Source organism: Dreissena polymorpha, chromosome 12 (genome assembly GCF_020536995.1).
Source record: "Dreissena polymorpha isolate Duluth1 chromosome 12, UMN_Dpol_1.0, whole genome shotgun sequence".
Lineage (NCBI taxonomy): Eukaryota > Metazoa > Mollusca > Bivalvia > Myida > Dreissenidae > Dreissena > Dreissena polymorpha.
Window position 1 is genome coordinate 73,719,478 of NC_068366.1, and position 18,189 is coordinate 73,737,666.

Genomic DNA, 18,189 nt, shown 5'->3' on the forward strand with positions numbered 1-18,189 from the left:
CTTGACACTCAGTTTATGCCATAAACTTACCATAATGTTTTCAATGGGGACATTGAACATTTATAAAATACAATTACTAAAACACCAGTTGCAACTCTTAGGTAATTAATTATTGAATTTGAAATTAAAATCACCATGTCGGGAAGAAATAAGCACCTGATAGGCAGGTGCACATATGAAAACCCCACTGAGATGGTGGTCCCCAAACTATTATCAATGCATGGTTAGATTACAGACTGGAACCAGCTTGTTTACACCAATTCAATTATATTGTAATCAAAGATAACCAATACCTGCAGAATTCCTTTGATCTGGCATTGCATTTTAATAACCACTTCATTAAGCACTTAAGAGTGATGATTAAGCCCTCTTGTAAAACTATTGTCTGTCCCTGTCCGGGAAACATAGCTGCTGAAAAGGTGTGATGCCATCTTGTCTTAGTGAGATTGTTCCCAACATTTACGTCAATCACAGGAATATAAACTTTGCTTTTAATGATGCAGACGGATGGAACCAGTAACATAAGACATAAGCCAGGTACTTTCCACAGGCATGTGAAATCCATTATATAATAAAAATAATTCTGTGAAAAAAATAGACGTTTTACATTATTTCAAAAGGCTTTTTATCTTGGAATTTTATTTGCTAATCCTTTTTAATATCTTTATGTTTGATTTTGTTCAATTAAATTTATTAGTTGCTTTTTACAAATGTTAAATCAGCATTATCTAAGAGCAAAATTCCTAACCAAACAATTTTGCATCTATCCAGAATGTTTAAGTCTATATGTATTGACCACATGACACCCAATTCCTTCAGACAGACAGACACAATTTACCAGGCCAAAACTATAATTGTATTTAGTGCCCATTATATCAATAATGTTATTCACATTTCGGAAATACTGCATCAATTGTAAAAGAGTGTGAAACATGCAGCTTTAAGTCCATGACACTTAGTAAAGCAATAAAAAAGATTATGAAAATGGCCCTAATATCTGTCTTACTGAGAGAAATGGCCCTAATATCTGTCTTACTGAGAGAAATGGCCCTTATATCTGTCTTACTGAGAGAAATGGCCCTTATATCTGTGTTACTGAGAGAAATGGCCCTAATATCTGTGTTACTGAGAGAAATGGCCCTAATATCTGTCTTACTGAGAGAAATGGTCCTAATATCTGTCTTACTGAGAGAAATGGCCCTAATATCTGTCTTACTGAGAGAAATGGCCCTAATATCTTTCTTACTGAGAGAAATGGCCCTAATAACTGTCTTACTGAGAGAAATGAATGGCCCTTATATTTTTCTTACTGAGAGAAATGGCCCTAATAACTGTCTTACTGAGAGAAATGGCCCTTATATTTCTCTTACTGAGAGAAATGGTCCTAATATCTGTCTTACTGAGAGAAATAGCCCTTATATTTTTCTTACTGAGAGAAATGGCCCTAATAACTGTCTTACTAGAAAGAAATGGCCCTTATATTTTTCTTACTGAGAGAAATGGCCCTAATATCTGTCTTACTGAGAGAAATGGCCCTAATAACTGTCTTACTGAGAGAAATGGCCCTTATATCTGTCTTACGGAGAGAAATGGCCCTAATATTTGTCTTACTGAGAGAAATGGCCCTAATATCTTTCTTACGGAGAGAAATGGCCCTAATATCTTTCTTACTAAGAGAAATGGCCCTTATATCTGTCTTACTGAGAGAAATGGCCCTAATATCTTTCTTACTGACAGAAATTTCCAACCTTACAACTAAAGTGCACAATTCAAAATCATAGTTTAGTATTTAAACATACCTGTCACATTACTGTGTAAGCATTTATATTTGAGCCACAAAAATAGTAATTTGGCTAAATTTTTTTAATTGATTTAACAAAGACATTTTATATTCTCACATTTGTGGGAAAAACATATGGAATGCATGACGCCTCAGGTGTGATGGGAAGTAGTGCAAACCACTCCACTCAATAATCTTGGAATAATGGACTAGAAGAATAGTCCTTTAATATTATACACTCACATACTATTATGTGCTGAACTGCTTGACCATGTTTTATGTGGTGCAGAGATGATTCTATTAATAGATCAAGCAGTTTCCTTATTTATGTCTGCATTATAATGATGATCTTTTATGCATGAAATAGTAGTTGGCTAGAATTGCAAAATGTTATTAGAAAAAACAGAGCCAGGAGCATAACACATAACTCACTGATTTATAAATCCTGTATTTTGTTACAATTTTGAAACATACACTGTTTGCAAAATAAAAACAGTTCAAAAATTTTGATTATGATAGTTCACTTTTATATCTTTAAGTGACACTCTTAAACGCATCGGGGATAAAGGAAAAAACAGCCCAATTTTTTCTTCAAATTTTAAATTGCCATGCTGTCATTATTCACCAGCCGAACAATATATCAGAATAAAAGACATAGTAACACAATTATCATGAGACATTCCTTTAATAAAATCTCTGCAGTTTCCGAACATATCTCTATAATCATTTGTGAAGTCACTGACTGATTTAAACACCTGAAACAAAGCAATCAAGGGTGCATTTGGCTTGAATTTTGTTGCATCCAACACATTTGCTTCATTATTAACGTTCCTTAAGTAATATAATGCACACAGTGTGCAACATATAATCATGTCAGAAGTCTGACATGTGGTTTGCAGACAAAATTGCCCTCAAACTTGTCCAATTAATCCAGAAATTCCTCAGATCAGAAGTAAATGAGAAAAAACCCAATTTTTAAGCACAGAGATTTTAATATCCAAGTTTCTAGTTTTAGTCCTAAGTGAGGAAAGGCTAATTATTACTCTTTGATGTGAACATGGCCACAAACATTGCACCTCATTGCCTGCAGATGTGAACTGAAAATTCAACAATTTCAAAACCTGTGTATGAATTATCTAATTAAATCTTGTAAATAATTAGCAATTTGTAGAAGAACATCAAATTAAGCATTTTACACACTTTGATCCTATTTAGTTGAAAGTATGAAGATGTCAATATAAGCTTATAGTTTCCAACGTTACATTTTGTAGTTCTTAAATAAATGATGGTGAAAATCTGCATCAGATTTAAAGGGGAAATTACTGTGATGATTATGTTATACTTGCAAATATTTGGACCAAGTAATTTAAAGTACTAAATAAATTATTTATTGGAGTATTCAAGAGACTTTCATACTTTTTAATAATTAATTTAGTCTATTTACTTACACAATATCTAATATCCAGAATATAACATGAAATAAATTAAGAAAAAAGTTGAATGAAAATGTGTTGGTCTCCATCAGAATTCAAGTTGATCGGCAGTAGTAGCAGTACATTATCTTATGCGCCCACCACTGAACCATTAGGGCTTATTATTTAAGTCTATTATCACTGTATGTCTGTTATTTTGAGTCTAATGCATACTGTAATTTAGAAAAACTACATTGAGACCTCGCTAGTAAACTGTTATTTGTAAATCTATGAAGTGATCTGTTTTGTAATTACCTTTGTAATATGTGTTTGTGTAAAACAAACAAGAGGCCCATGAGGGCCTGAATCGCTCTACTACTATAAACACTGCACAGTGCAAGTTTGGAAATAATTAGATTGAAACTGTGTACTTAATTGCGCAAACAAGGAGAATTTTTTCAAATTCAAGGGGAGATTATTGTGTACTTATTTCTCCGATACTGCTCATATTCAATAGGGTTCAAGTCCTCATTGATATAAAGATACTGTGCAAATTTGGAAATAATTGGATGAAAACTGTGGAATTAATTGCGTAAACAAGCGGGATTTCAAAATTTTCTCATATTCAAGGGGAAGTCATTCTGGACTTATTGCTTCGATAATGCTCTTTTTAAACAAGGGTTTGAGTCCTCATTGATACAAAGACACTGTGCAAGTTTGCCAAGAATTGGATGAAAATTATGGACTTTATCACATAAAAAAAACAGAATTTTCATTTCTTCTCAAATTCAAGGGACGATAATTCTGGACTTATAACTCCAAAATTGCTTGTTTTCAATAGGGTTTGACTCATCATTCAGATAAAGACACTGTGCAAGTTGAGAAATAATTGGATAAAAATGTGGACTTTATTGCGTAAACAAGCCTTATTTCACAATTTTCTCAAATTCAAGGGGAGATAATTCTGGACCTTTTACTCTGATGTAACCCATTTCCAATAGGGTTCGAGTCCTCATTAATATAAAGACACTGAACAAGTTTGAAAAGAATCGGATGAAAACTGTGGACTTTATCGCGTAAACAATAAAAAGACTAACGCACGTTCGAACGGACGGACGGACGACGGAAACCACGCCATGACATAAGCTCTTCAGGCGTTCGGCCAGTAGAGCTTAAAACACTTTATGGTGCTTTCTAATCTGGCCAATCAAAATAGTTACCTGATGCTGTCTATAAATGCCTGTTGGTAAACAGTTCACAACAAAAATATATATTTTGAAGAAGGAGAAAAGAACTTAAATAAAGAAAGCCAGAAACCAGAAACAGCTGGAAGATCATTTTCTCTTCAAAGATATTTTTTGGCTTAAAAACAGTTTAATTTTACCAGTTGGGATTTATTCATACTTTGTCCATATACGGTACAGCCAACGTGGAACAAACATAATCCTCGGTCACGCCACGCCAGAAAGTTAGTACTCGGCGGCCGAGTCGTGTGTTCATGCGGCGTATCGCCGAGGCACGCGGCATTGATCCGCGCAATGACACGCGTACTTTCGCGGAATAAATCCGCGGCATACGTACGTTCACGGCGGATCAAATGCAAAGATATACACCTACATGTACATTTGTGTAGCATCGAAACCTAGATTCACGCTACTTTCATGGTTATTATTTTCACGTTTCAATAAGCAGATATGATTTTTATATGATGCTTTATTTATATAATATCACGTCCTCAAATATATTCGACACGTAATGCGCCTGAACAAATTATCGTTTAATTAATTACGCACAACTGTAAATGTTTCGTTCGATTCTCAAATGAGCATTATTCAATTTGTAATCCGAAACACACTTCCGAATTTTAATGCTAACGCGACATTTTATTTATTTTTTTATTCATTATAAAGCATATATTGTATACATAATTGCATGTTTTTTGACGATGCTGGAACAGCATTGTCTAAGGTATGATAACCAGTAAAAAAATTCTTCACAATGGCGACCTATGTAAATGACCGAGCCAGTCCGATTGAGATAACTCGATTTTTCAGTTACATCCCTTGGCATTCGCCACTGCGTAGGAGATTGCTCGTTGATTTTCATTGATAACATTCTCCTAGCAGAGTTGTCGTTCGTGTTGATAAAGGTCAATATTAATAGAACAGCATATCCTCGGGAAACAGATTCAATAAGTGTATCAGAACGTTAATTTCAAATTAGTAATTTTACATCCATTTTATTTTTATGGACCAATGAAACAACTATATATTTTCTCTATTTTGTTTGATATTTGTTCTCGATTTAGTAAATAAATTGCGAATAAAAACATGTAACATTATATATATATAGATAAAACAACATTTCTTTGCGTAATTGTCCGTCCCGCTAGCGCAGTGGTAAGGACATTCGCTTTTTCACCTTTACGACACTGGTTCGATTCCCGCTTCCGGCACAATGTTATATTTTGTCTGTTTTGTGGTCACCATTCTGGACAGGTGTTTTTTTCCGGATAATCTCATCCCCCCCCCCCCCCCCCCCCCGCAGCATTTGACCATATAAAAATTTAAAAAGTATTTCAGTACAAAACAAATAGCTGGAAATTGCAGCTATCATTCAAAATTCGTCCCAACTGTTGTCAATCTAATCTTATTAGATAGGAGTGCTGGACACACTCCGGATCCCAACATTATGCAGCCTCAGCGCGGAGGTAACTCATTACCTTGGAAAAACACAAATACACACACTGGGTGCAGCCTAGGCGCGTTTAGACTCAAACAAGGCAACAAACTCAAGTGCGGACACAATCATTTAAATATTTACATATTGAATACGATATTATAACAGAAATTACACAACTACCTTAGTGTACTTACCATGTTTGATATTTCGTTCGATTGTTAGATTTCAGCATATACATGAATAAGGTCATTTCGCTATTAGTTAACTTATCCATATGTTCGTGGGCGAACTTGGATAGTCAAGTGCTCATACGATTGAGCTCACATGGTCCGGCTATGTGCTCATACCTACTTTCTAGAATCATCATGAAGCTATTGCCATACTTAATGAACAAGAATGTGACCCGCCTCCCAGTTTCGCTCAATGGGTCAAGTTACCCACGGGTACTACTTCCCCGTACCCCTTAACTTTTTTTCGTACCAAAAATGTTTCGTACGCGAATTTTTTTTTCGTACCAAATTTTTTTGCGTACCCAAAATTTTCGTACCCAAATTTTTTATCGTACCCAAATGTTCGTATCAACATACACAATTGTGGTGATATAGATAAACTTAAATTGATGTTTTATATCCATCCTCTTCAAAAGCATCGTCACACCAGTACTGCCAGTACTTTGATTTATATTTGCAAACAATGGTTCTAACAAAGTATACAAAAACTATGCCTGATAAAGTTTTAGACCTTGGTGTGAGACATTTCGATCGATGACAACAGTAGGTGTTCTGTTATATATTATTAATGATCTTATAAGATTGAAAAAAACAATAATACTAAAAAATATTTGAAAAAGATGACTTAAAATAAGAGTGAATAGAAAATCTAGTATATAAGTGGACAAGCATTATGAGAATTTAAGGCAGCGCACCCCTAATGATTTCCCGCGATTTATTTTACCATCATTGCCGATCTTCAATGATCGGTTATTTCCGAGAGATGCATTTTATTATTTTCAAACTTCAAATTTTGATATATGTTTACGTAAATCCTTTAGAATACATTATTTTTACAATAAATATTGACTTTGATCCAAATATCATCTGAAAAAAAAAAGATTTCGCGATTCCTTCAAAGATCGAAGAGCCTTTTTACCTGTTTACTTAGGGATATCTAATTTAAGCTTGCACTAATGTGAATTTGTCGTGGCCGAGCGGTTAAGGCGATGGACTAGAAATCTTTTGGGATCTTCCCGCGCAGGTTCGAATCCTGCCGACATCGCATACTTTTTATTTCTTTTTTAACGTAATTTCATTTAATATAGCATATAAGCTATGCTTATTGTTAAATATGTTGAAATTTTTATGCACATCCTTAAATTTTTAAAATTAAAACAACGTTATGGCTAAATTGGGTGATTTACTGCTGAAAATACGAATGATGCATGTTGCATTTTTATTTTTATTTCAAAAAGTAAACGGTAAATCTGTCTAGTTCTTGGCATTTTTGCTGTATATAGTGTTTCTATAAAAACTAAGTTTAAAATATAACTTAAATGATACTATTTTGAATTTTATGACACTTTGTTTTTAACCGACTCAATTTTTACTTGGCTGAAATTACTTACATTTTATGGCGCTCTTCCATAGATAAAAATTTGTAAAAAAATAAATGTTTGTAAAAGAATACTTATTTCATCTTGTTTAAACTTTAAACACCTTTACTGCATCTGTACACACCAACTGCATGCCCATATTTGGAAATTTGAATGAATTATGGAACTTTTATATACCCCAGGGGTGAAAATAAACTGGACAAAAGCCGAGCGTGGGGGTGGTTTTGAAAAAATTGGTATATTTTTTTTTAAAGCATGGAAAGCCTACTTACAAATTTGCATGTAGTTCAGTGAAATAATGCTGATAATTTTTTTTAATTAGATTATATTTGGATATGTGCCCATTAGGAGTGCGCTACCTTAATTCGATTCCATTTTTTATTAAAGATCTGCAATTTGTCATTACTGAGGGCTATTTCTTTCTCAATCTGGATTTTAAGTTTAAGACTATGGATAAAACAATTAAAATTTGGTATTTCTGCACTTCATGTTAAAGATAAAATATTTCATCAATATAAGAATAAAATTCACAATAGTATTACCTTCAAATGATTTAAATGAGTTAATTCCGAAACTTACACTTAAATAGGATTAGTGCTCCAGCTAGGATTTGAAAAGGGCAGGGGGGGCTTTTTTGTCAAAAGGGCACTTTGGAGGCGCAGTATTTTGTCAAAAGGGCACTTTCGAGCGCGCGGGCGTTTCTGGAATGCTTCCTCTTGCGTGTTAATACATATGTTATTAATAATTGTTAGATAATATTATTCCCATTATTATTAAATAATTTAAATATAATGTCTACAATGAGAAATAAATTAATTACAATGTATTGTAATTAGAGATTTATTTATCATTAAATGTAAAAAAACAAAAAAAAAATATTTATTTTTTTTTAGGGCAGGGGGGAGCCTACCCCTGCGAAATGTTGTTCTGCAGTTCACGAATAATTCGTGAACAGTTCATGAACTGTTCGTGAACTGAGTTCATGAATTGTTCACGAATAGTTCGTGAACAGAAAATGAGCCACGTCTGTGAAAAGTTCTTGAAATTTTAGTTCATGAACTGTTCATGAACACTAATGACATGAAGTGTTCATGAAATATTCTTGAAACCTAATGGCATGAAGTGTTCATGAACTATTCTTGAACCCGTGTGGCATGAAGTGTTCATGAACTATTCTTGAACCATTATGGCATGAAATGTTCATGAACTATTCATGAACATCAATGGCATGAAGTGTTCTTGAACAGTTCATGAACAACACAATTCTTGAAAAATTCTTCAGGGTTTTGCTGTTCACGAACAGTTCATGAACATTTTCCTTCTATTTTTCAACGGCTCATTTTCTGTTCACGAACTGTAAGTGAATAGTTCATGAACCATAGTTATTCAAAAGTTCATGAACTGAGGTGGCATGAAGTGTTCATGAACTATTCATGAACAAGAATTTGTCAATTTATGCAAAGGTTATCATTAGTGTTACTAAAGCTCAACAAACAGGTCAGGGTAAGAAGAAACAAGTCTTGTATTAGCACTTAACATATTGATAGCAACATATAACAATAATTTAAATATAACACTAATAACTGAGATACAAGTGGTTTGATAATACTCTTTAAATTTCATAATACAACTTTGCACTATATGTTCATGAATAATTCATGTATTGAAAAGATTATGAATAGTCTCATTTTCAGTTCAAGAATCATTTACTAATCAATGGTTTCCCTGAAATGGTTACACTTACAGTGCCAAAGAACTTGAAATGGAACCAATGGCTGATCAGTTCAGCCGGTAATTTATTAAAGACTTACATTTTCAAATATAACATAAACCATGTGCCTTCCGTTTCAACTTCCTGTGCACACAATATTCTTTCTTTGTAAAAACAGCAATGCAATGTTCATTGAGTTCTTGATATCATCTTAAACTGTTCTTGAAATAAGATGTCCTTAAAACGTTCTTAAACTTGTCTTTTAAGTCTTCCAAGAACAATGACAGATCCTTTTAAGAACATATTGGATTCTTAAAAAGTCCATCATACGTTCAAAAACATTGTGTAGACCTGTTTAAGAACATCAGAAGGAAACATGTTGTTCAAAAAAGTTCTTAAAGTGTTCAAGAATAGTTTAAGAATAATTCAAGAACAGGAAAGGTCCTTAAAAAGTTATTGAAGTGTTCCTGAAGGCAGTTCTTGAACAGTTCTTTTACAAATGTTCTTAAAATTCTCTAGAACAGGTCAAGAACACTAACTTACAGTGGTGAAAGTACTATGCATATTCATACTAACTTCACAGGTTTCACAAATCTACAAGATTTGTATGCTAGACATTTCAATACACTTTCAAAAATATGTATGAAACATCTAGCACAAAGGAATTCATGAATTATTCATGATGGATCCTTAAAGTCTGTCTCAGAAAAGTCATTAGAAATACTTGTGCATGAAATGTTCATCACTAAGTATTTATGGTTAGATGAAGAACTGTTCATGAACTTTGAAATGTTCAACAATAATTCATAAACAGTTCATGAACATGTATTAAGAACAGTTCATGTCCAAAAGTTCATGAACCAAGATAAGGAACTTTTTCAGAACCGTTCATGAACAGTTCTTGATTGGCTTGAAGTGTTCATGAAATCATGAACAACATTTCGCCGGGGCTAGGAAGGGCAGGGCGGAGGTTCGGGAGGGCAGGGCGGAGGTTCGGGAGGGCAGGGCTGGGCACCCTCCAATTTAGGCCTAGCTGGAGCACTGTAGGATAGTTTAACGCTTAGTTGTTGTTGTTCAAGAAAGGATGCTAACTGGTTCCAAATAGGCTGGATGTGTATGCATTCCCAAAAAAGATGTTCTATAGTTTCGATGTTTTCACCGCAGAAGTCACATAAATTAGAGATAGATAATTTGCATTTAAAGAGATGTTTATTTGTAGCTATAATTCTATGGACGTATTTATATTGAACATTTCTCAGTGTGCTATCAATAGTTGCTTTATATGGCATGATAAATATGTGTTTCCAATTAAGTTCTTGTTCTCGAAAAAGCACTTGCCATTTATTTTGGATTTTGGAGTTTTTTATAGTTTTTTTAATTTGTAGTGTGTAAAATATTTTGTTCGTTTTGTTTTGTCTTGCAAGTATGTTTTCTAAAAATGTTGTTTGAGTACATGGTGTGTTATTTGTATTGATTATTGATTTGATATGTATGGGTATGTTTTTTATTAATGTGTAGTACTTCAGGAAATTACTTGAGGGTATTCCGTATATGTAATATATATTATCAAAGGAGTAGAAGTCCTTGATTCTGTAGTCGTATAATTGGTCGACGTATTTTATGCTTCGTTCAAACCAATCTTTATAGAAAAACGTCTTATTGTTTGAAGTTATGTCTTTATTATTCCATAAAATAGTTTTACTATTAGTTTGGGTTTCTAGGTTATGAGTAACATTACTCCATGCTGATAGAACATTAGATAGAAATATGTTTTCTTTTGAAATTTCATGTAAGATATTATTGCTGATGTTACATTCAAAAAGTAAGGAATCGCCATATTTTTTTTTTTAATCTTCTGGTAGAATAGTTTCCATTTACTCGTATTGGTACTATCTAAGTATCTTTTAACCCAGCTGCATTTGATTGCATTCACGAATGAGTCAACATTCCTTAATTTGACACCTCCATTTTATACGGATTGAATTAACTGTGTTCGTTTAATTTTGTCAGGTTTATCGTCCCATACAAAATTAAATATTGTTGAATTTATATCGTTTATAATGTCATTTGGTGGATTTGGGAGAACTGTTAATACATAAATTAATTTAGGAAGTGCAAATGTTTTTAATACTGTGATTTTTCCGATTAGTGTAAGTTTACGGTGTTGCCATGATTTTAAGCAGTTTTTAAATTTTTGTAATTTAGGCAGTATGTTTTTTAGATTTGTATCATTTTCATTATTTGTAAATGTAATTCCTAACGTGGTGGCTTCATCGGATGTCCAGTTAAATTTCATTTCTTTTTTATAATGGACATTACTTTGTTTTAATTTACCTACTCGTAGCACAGTACATTTACTTTTGTTAAGTATAAGACCCGATGTCATTCTGAAAAGGGTTAGTGATTCTATTAGGTTATGGAAAGAATCGTAATTGTCATTTTTTAAATAAGTTGCATCGTAAGCAAATAGGGACTGTTTAATTTTTTCGTCAGGTTCTATTGATATGCCATTTATATGTTTATTTGATTGGATATGATGTGATAGATACTCGATGCATATAATAAATAGCAATGATGAAAGTGGACACCCTTGTCGAACCCCTCGTTCAATGTTTAAGCTGTTTGAGAAAAAGCCATTGTTAGTTAAATTATACTATTAATGTCGGTATTGAATAGTTTTACCCATTTAATGAGACTATCACCAAAGTTCATATTTTCTAAGCAAGCGAACATAAACGAATGATCAAGTGAATCGACTGCCTTTCAAAGTCTGCAAAGAATATATTAGACCAGAATTATTTGAATTGTTGAAATAAGTTAATGCATTCTTGTATAAGACAAACGTTTTCACCAATGTTATGTCCTTTTATGAAACCGGATTGAGATCTTGAAATGACTGATGTTTTAATTCTGTTTGCTATGCTTTTAGTTGCTATTTTATAAATCATTGTTCAGTAAACTAATCGGGCGCCAGTTTGACAGGGATTTTAAGTTTATTCCAGGTTTTGGAATGAGTGATATTATACTTTGTTTTTGAAGTGATGTTAGACTTCCTTTGTTAAATGAATAATTTAGTGAATTAGTTAAATGTGTTTTTATATCGTTCCAAAATATTTTATAAAACTCGGTAGTGATGCCATCAGATCCCGGACTTTTGTTATTTTGCATTTCTTTAAGAGCCAGTCCACATTCATATTCTGATAGTAATCCGTCACATACTTGTTTTTCCTCTTCATTTAAAGCATGATGTGTATTTTTAAACAGGGTGTTAGTTTTGACATTCTTTCGTTTATAGAGTGTTTCGAAGAATATGCGTTGTTCTTCTAGTATTTGATTTCTATTTGTTATGTCTTTGCCATAGACTACTAGTTTGTGCAAAGTTTTTTGTTCGCTTCTACGTTTTTCAATGTTTGCAAAGTATTTTGTATTTTTTTCATTGTGTTCAACATGCTGTGCCCGCGCTCGAAGTATTATGCCATTGAGGTGTGTATGATAAATTCCTTCTAAATTTTTTTTTTTTTTAAGCAATTTCATTTTCAAATGCGGTGGTATCATTTGTGTTTGTTTCATGCAACTGTTTTACAAGTGTTTCAATGATTGTTATGGTTTCATTTTCAAGTTTGTGTGTTTCTTTTTGTTTAAATGAAGTGTATCTTATTGTTGTGTTACGTATATTACCTTTAATTATTTCCCTTAAGGTGTTTGGATTTGCATCTTTGTTATTTTGAACTGTATCAGCTATTTCCTGTTTAATTTGTGTTTGATATTGTGTATCTAATAAGATGCTATTATTAAGTTAAAAGTACCCTGGGCCTCTTTCAGGTTGTATTTTATGCAGTTTTAGTTCAGCTAGCGAGTGATCGGTCATAAATCCTGGTTTAAAATGCATGTGTCGATAATATTGAATAGTGACTCAGATATTAAAAAGTAGTCTAATCTGCAAAATATTGTGGGTTTTGTATTTGAGTGCCAGGTGAATTTTCTTTCATTCGGATTAACTGTATGCCATATGTCTATTAAATTGTAGTTTTCAATAAATGTAATGTTATTCAAAATGTTTCTATTTTTTGAGTGAGTATGAAGATTTCCATTTCTTCTATCTAACATTGGGTTAAGAACAATATTGAAATCACCTCCGACTATAATGTTTTTATCTTGGTTACTTATTATATAAGATTGTACGGGTAATGTTTCGTAAAATTTGGATTCATCTATGTTAGGGCCGTAAACGTTTATTAATGTTAATTGTGTTTCGTGTATTTTTATATCTATACTTGCTTGTCTGCCAACTATTATTTCGTTAAAATTATCTACTGTTATTTCTGTATTACTTTTGATCAGAAAAGCGATGCCTTGTTTATTTGTATGTTGTCCACTAAGATAAATATATCCGTCCCATTCATTTTTCAATCCCCGGCGAAATGTTGTTCATGATTTCATGAACACTTCAAGCCAATCAAGAACTGTTCATGAACGGTTCTGAAAAAGTTCCTTATCTTGGTTCATGAACTTTTGGACATGAACTGTTCTTAATACATGTTCATGAACTGTTTATGAATTATTGTTGAACATTTCAAAGTTCATGAACAGTTCTTCATCTAACCATAAATACTTAGTGATGAACATTTCATGCACAAGTATTTCTAATGACTTTTCTGAGACAGACTTTAAGGATCCATCATGAATAATTCATGAATTCCTTTGTGCTAGATGTTTCATACATATTTTTGAAAGTGTATTGAAATGTCTAGCATACAAATCTTGTAGATTTGTGAAACCTGTGAAGTTAGTATGAATATGCATAGTACTTTCACCACTGTAAGTTAGTGTTCTTGACCTGTTCTAGAGAATTTTAAGAACATTTGTAAAAGAACTGTTCAAGAACTGCCTTCAGGAACACTTCAATAACTTTTTAAGGACCTTTCCTGTTCTTGAATTATTCTTAAACTATTCTTGAACACTTTAAGAACTTTTTTGAACAACATGTTTCCTTCTGATGTTCTTAAACAGGTCTACACAATGTTTTTGAACGTATGATGGACTTTTTAAGAATCCAATATGTTCTTAAAAGGATCTGTCATTGTTCTTGGAAGACTTAAAAGACAAGTTTAAGAACGTTTTAAGGACATCTTATTTCAAGAACAGTTTAAGATGATATCAAGAACTCAATGTACATTGCATTGCTGTTTTTACAAAGAAAGAATATTGTGTGCACAGGAAGTTGAAACGGAAGGCACATGGTTTATGTTATATTTGAAAATGTAAGTCTTTAATAAATTACCGGCTGAACTGATCAGCCATTGGTTCCATTTCAAGTTCTTTGGCACTGTAAGTGTAACCATTTCAGGGAAACCATTGATTAGTAAATGATTCTTGAACTGAAAATGAGACTATTCATAATCTTTTCAATACATGAATTATTCATGAACATATAGTGCAAAGTTGTATTATGAAATTTAAAGAGTATTATCAAACCACTTGTATCTCAGTTATTAGTGTTATATTTAAATTATTGTTATATGTTGCTATCAATATGTTAAGTGCTAATACAAGACTTGTTTCTTCTTACCCTGACATGTTTGTTGAGCTTTAGTAACACTAATGATAACCTTTGCATAAATTGACAAATTCTTGTTCATGAATAGTTCATGAACACTTCATGCCACCTCAGTTCATGAACTTTTGAATAACTATGGTTCATGAACTATTCACTTACAGTTCGTGAACAGAAAATGAGCCGTTGAAAAATAGAAGGAAAATGTTCATGAACTGTTCGTGAACAGCAAAACCCTGAAGAATTTTTCAAGAATTGTGTTGTTCATGAACTGTTCAAGAACACTTCATGCCATTGATGTTCTTGAATAGTTCATGAACATTTCATGCCATAATGGTTCAAGAATAGTTCATGAACACTTCATGCCACACGGGTTCAAGAATAGTTCATGAACACTTCATGCCATTAGGTTTCAAGAATATTTCATGAACACTTCATGTCATTAGTGTTCATGAACAGTTCATGAACTAAAATTTCAAGAACTTTTCACAGACGTGGCTCATTTTCTGTTCACGAACTATTCGTGAACAATTCATGAACTCAGTTCACGAACAGTTCATGAACTGTTCACGAATTATTCGTGAACTGCAGAACAACATTTCGCAGGGGATGTTTGTGCTAAGGTAGTTGTTAGGCGACTTTCCTGTAAAAGACATATGTTTTTGTTTTTTTCGTCTAACCATTTGAAAATTTAAGTGCGTTTGTCTTTGTTATTTAGCCCTTTTACATTAAGAGTACATATGTTAATACTCATACAAAAGAGGAGTTAAGTAAATTGCAATCTTTTGTGTGCCTGTCCACTTGGTTACTGTCTTAAGACTAGATGAAATATATTTTCTACTATACACCAAGAAATAAGTTGAAAACAAAAATGAAAAAAGATATGTTCTACTATACACCAAGAAATAGGTTGAAAAGAAAAAAGATGTACAAATTAACATGAGAGAATAATAAATGCATATTTTGCTAGACAATTAACAGGAATCTGTCTACTTGAAATACGGTCAATTAAGTGTAAACACTATTTAGTGTACATATATACACATAAACAAAAACAGCTATATATACATACATGAATTCAGATTTGCATACACATGCACACATGTGCATATACATGTATACATATCCATAAATCACACAAAGAAACTAATTGAAATTAATAACAATAAGATCGGCCTGTTTGATACACCTTTATTAGTTTAAAGATTTATCAAGGCCATTGTTTATCGCATTGGAAAACTAAAACAAAACAAGAAGCCTTAAAACGAAATAAAAACGAAAGCAGAAAGGCTTCTTGATGTCACGGTCTACAATGGGCAGTTTTACAAACGTAACTGTGAAGCATGACAACAGACCTTCATTTTACCACATAATCATTTACATACACTAAAATATCATTAAAGTTATCTGCATGCATGTCTATTTTCAAACGAAACATACATACACGCATACAAGCACATTCACCCATACAGTACACGCATACAAATATACATACACATATGCGTTTATATTTCTACTTATACATACACAAAAACACCTATCTATACATATATGAATTCAGACTTGTATAAACATACACACATGCCCATATATAAATATCACTAAATCACACAAAGAAACACTTATATATACATATATGAATTCAGACTTGCATAAACATACACACAAGTGCATATATACATATCCATAAATCACACAAAGAAACTAATTGAAACTAGAGCTTTGTCACAGACGTGACGAATACCCCCACATGCCGCATTGACACATAATATTTTGCATGTTGTCTTAAAAAAAAACAGCGGACACCATGCTCAATTTTTAAAATGCACTAAGTGACCCCTTGACCTAGTTTTTGACCCAGAAAGGTCCATGTTCTAACTTGGCCTTAAGATCATCTCCATAAAGCTTCTGACCAAGTTTGGTGAAGATCGGATGTAAACTACTTGAATTAGAGAGGGGACACCATGCTGAATGTTAAAAAAACGCACTTAGTGACCCCGTGACCTAGTTTTAGGCCCGGAATGGCCCATGTTCAAACTTATCTTAGAGATCATTTAGATAAAACTTGTAACCAAGTTTGGTGAGGATTGGATGAAAACTACTTGAATTAGAGAGCGGACAACATGGTGAGGTTTAAAACACACTAAGATACCCCGTGACCTAGTTTTTGATCTGGCATGACCCATATTCAAACTTGCCCTAGACATTATCAAGATACAACTACTGACCAATTTTGGTGAAGATTGGATAAAAGCTACTTGAATTAGAGAGCTGACAACATCGTGAGGTTTAAAACACACTAAGTGACCCCGTGACCTAGTTTTTGACCCGGCATGGCCCATGTTTGAACTTGACCTACACATCATCTAGTTACAACTTCTGACCACGTGTGGTAAAGATCGGATTTAATTTACTTGAAATAGAGAGCGGACACCATGCTCAATGTGTAAAACGTACTAAGTGACCCTGTGACCTAGTTTTTGATCTGGCATGGCCCATGTTCGAACTTGGCCTTCAGATCATCTAGATAAAACTTCTGACCAAGTTTGGTGAAGATCGGATAAAAACTACTTGAATAAGAGAGAGGACACCATGCTGAATGTTAAAAAACGCACTAAGTGACCCCATGACCTAGTTTTTGACCCGGCAAGGCCCATGTTCGAACATGGCCTTAAGATCATCTAGATATAACTTCTGACCCAGTGTGGTGAAGATCGGATGAAAACTACTTGAATTAGAGAGCGGACAACATGCTGAATGTTTAAAACGCACTAAGTGACCCCGTGACCTAGTTTTTGACCCGGCAAGGCCCATGTTAGAACTTGGCCTTAAGATCATCTAGATACAACTTCTGACCAAGTTTGGTGAAGATCAGATGAAAACTACTTGAATTAGAGAGCGGACAACATGTTGAATGTTTATAACGCACTAAGTGACCCCATGACCTAGTTTTTGACCCGGCAAGGCCCATGTTCCAACTTGGCCTAGACATCATGTAGATACAACTTCTGACCAAGTTTGGTGAAGATCGGATGAAAACTACTTGAATTAGAGAGCGGACACTTAATACGGACCGACAGACAGACCGACCGACAGACAAGTTCACTCCTATATACCCCTCTAATCTTTGTTTGTGGGGGTATAATTAATTATTTTCAAACATACATACATACACTCATACAAGCACATTCACCCATACATACACGCATACAAATATACATACACATATGCGTTTATATTTCTATATATACATACACAATACACCTATATATACATATATGAGTTCAGACTTGTATAAACATACACATGTGTGCATATATTAATATCCATAAATCACACAAAGAAACTAATTGAAATTAATTAACAATAAGAACAGCCTATGCAAAAAACAAAAAAACTAAAGACATTTCATGTCCAAAAGATGTTAATTTGCACGCGATT

At 33.3% G+C, this 18,189-nt stretch overlaps 1 long non-coding RNA gene across 1 annotated transcript; it reads right to left on the minus strand.

Moving 5' to 3' along the window:
• Window positions 1–17,242: 17,242 nt before the first annotated feature.
• On the minus strand, window positions 17,243–17,875 carry LOC127853646 (uncharacterized). Its single transcript, XR_008036706.1, has 2 exons — window positions 17,694–17,875; window positions 17,243–17,536 (listed from the first exon to the last, which is right to left on the minus strand). It is a non-coding gene; the product is annotated as an uncharacterized LOC127853646 (long non-coding RNA).
• Window positions 17,876–18,189: the final 314 nt, after the last annotated feature.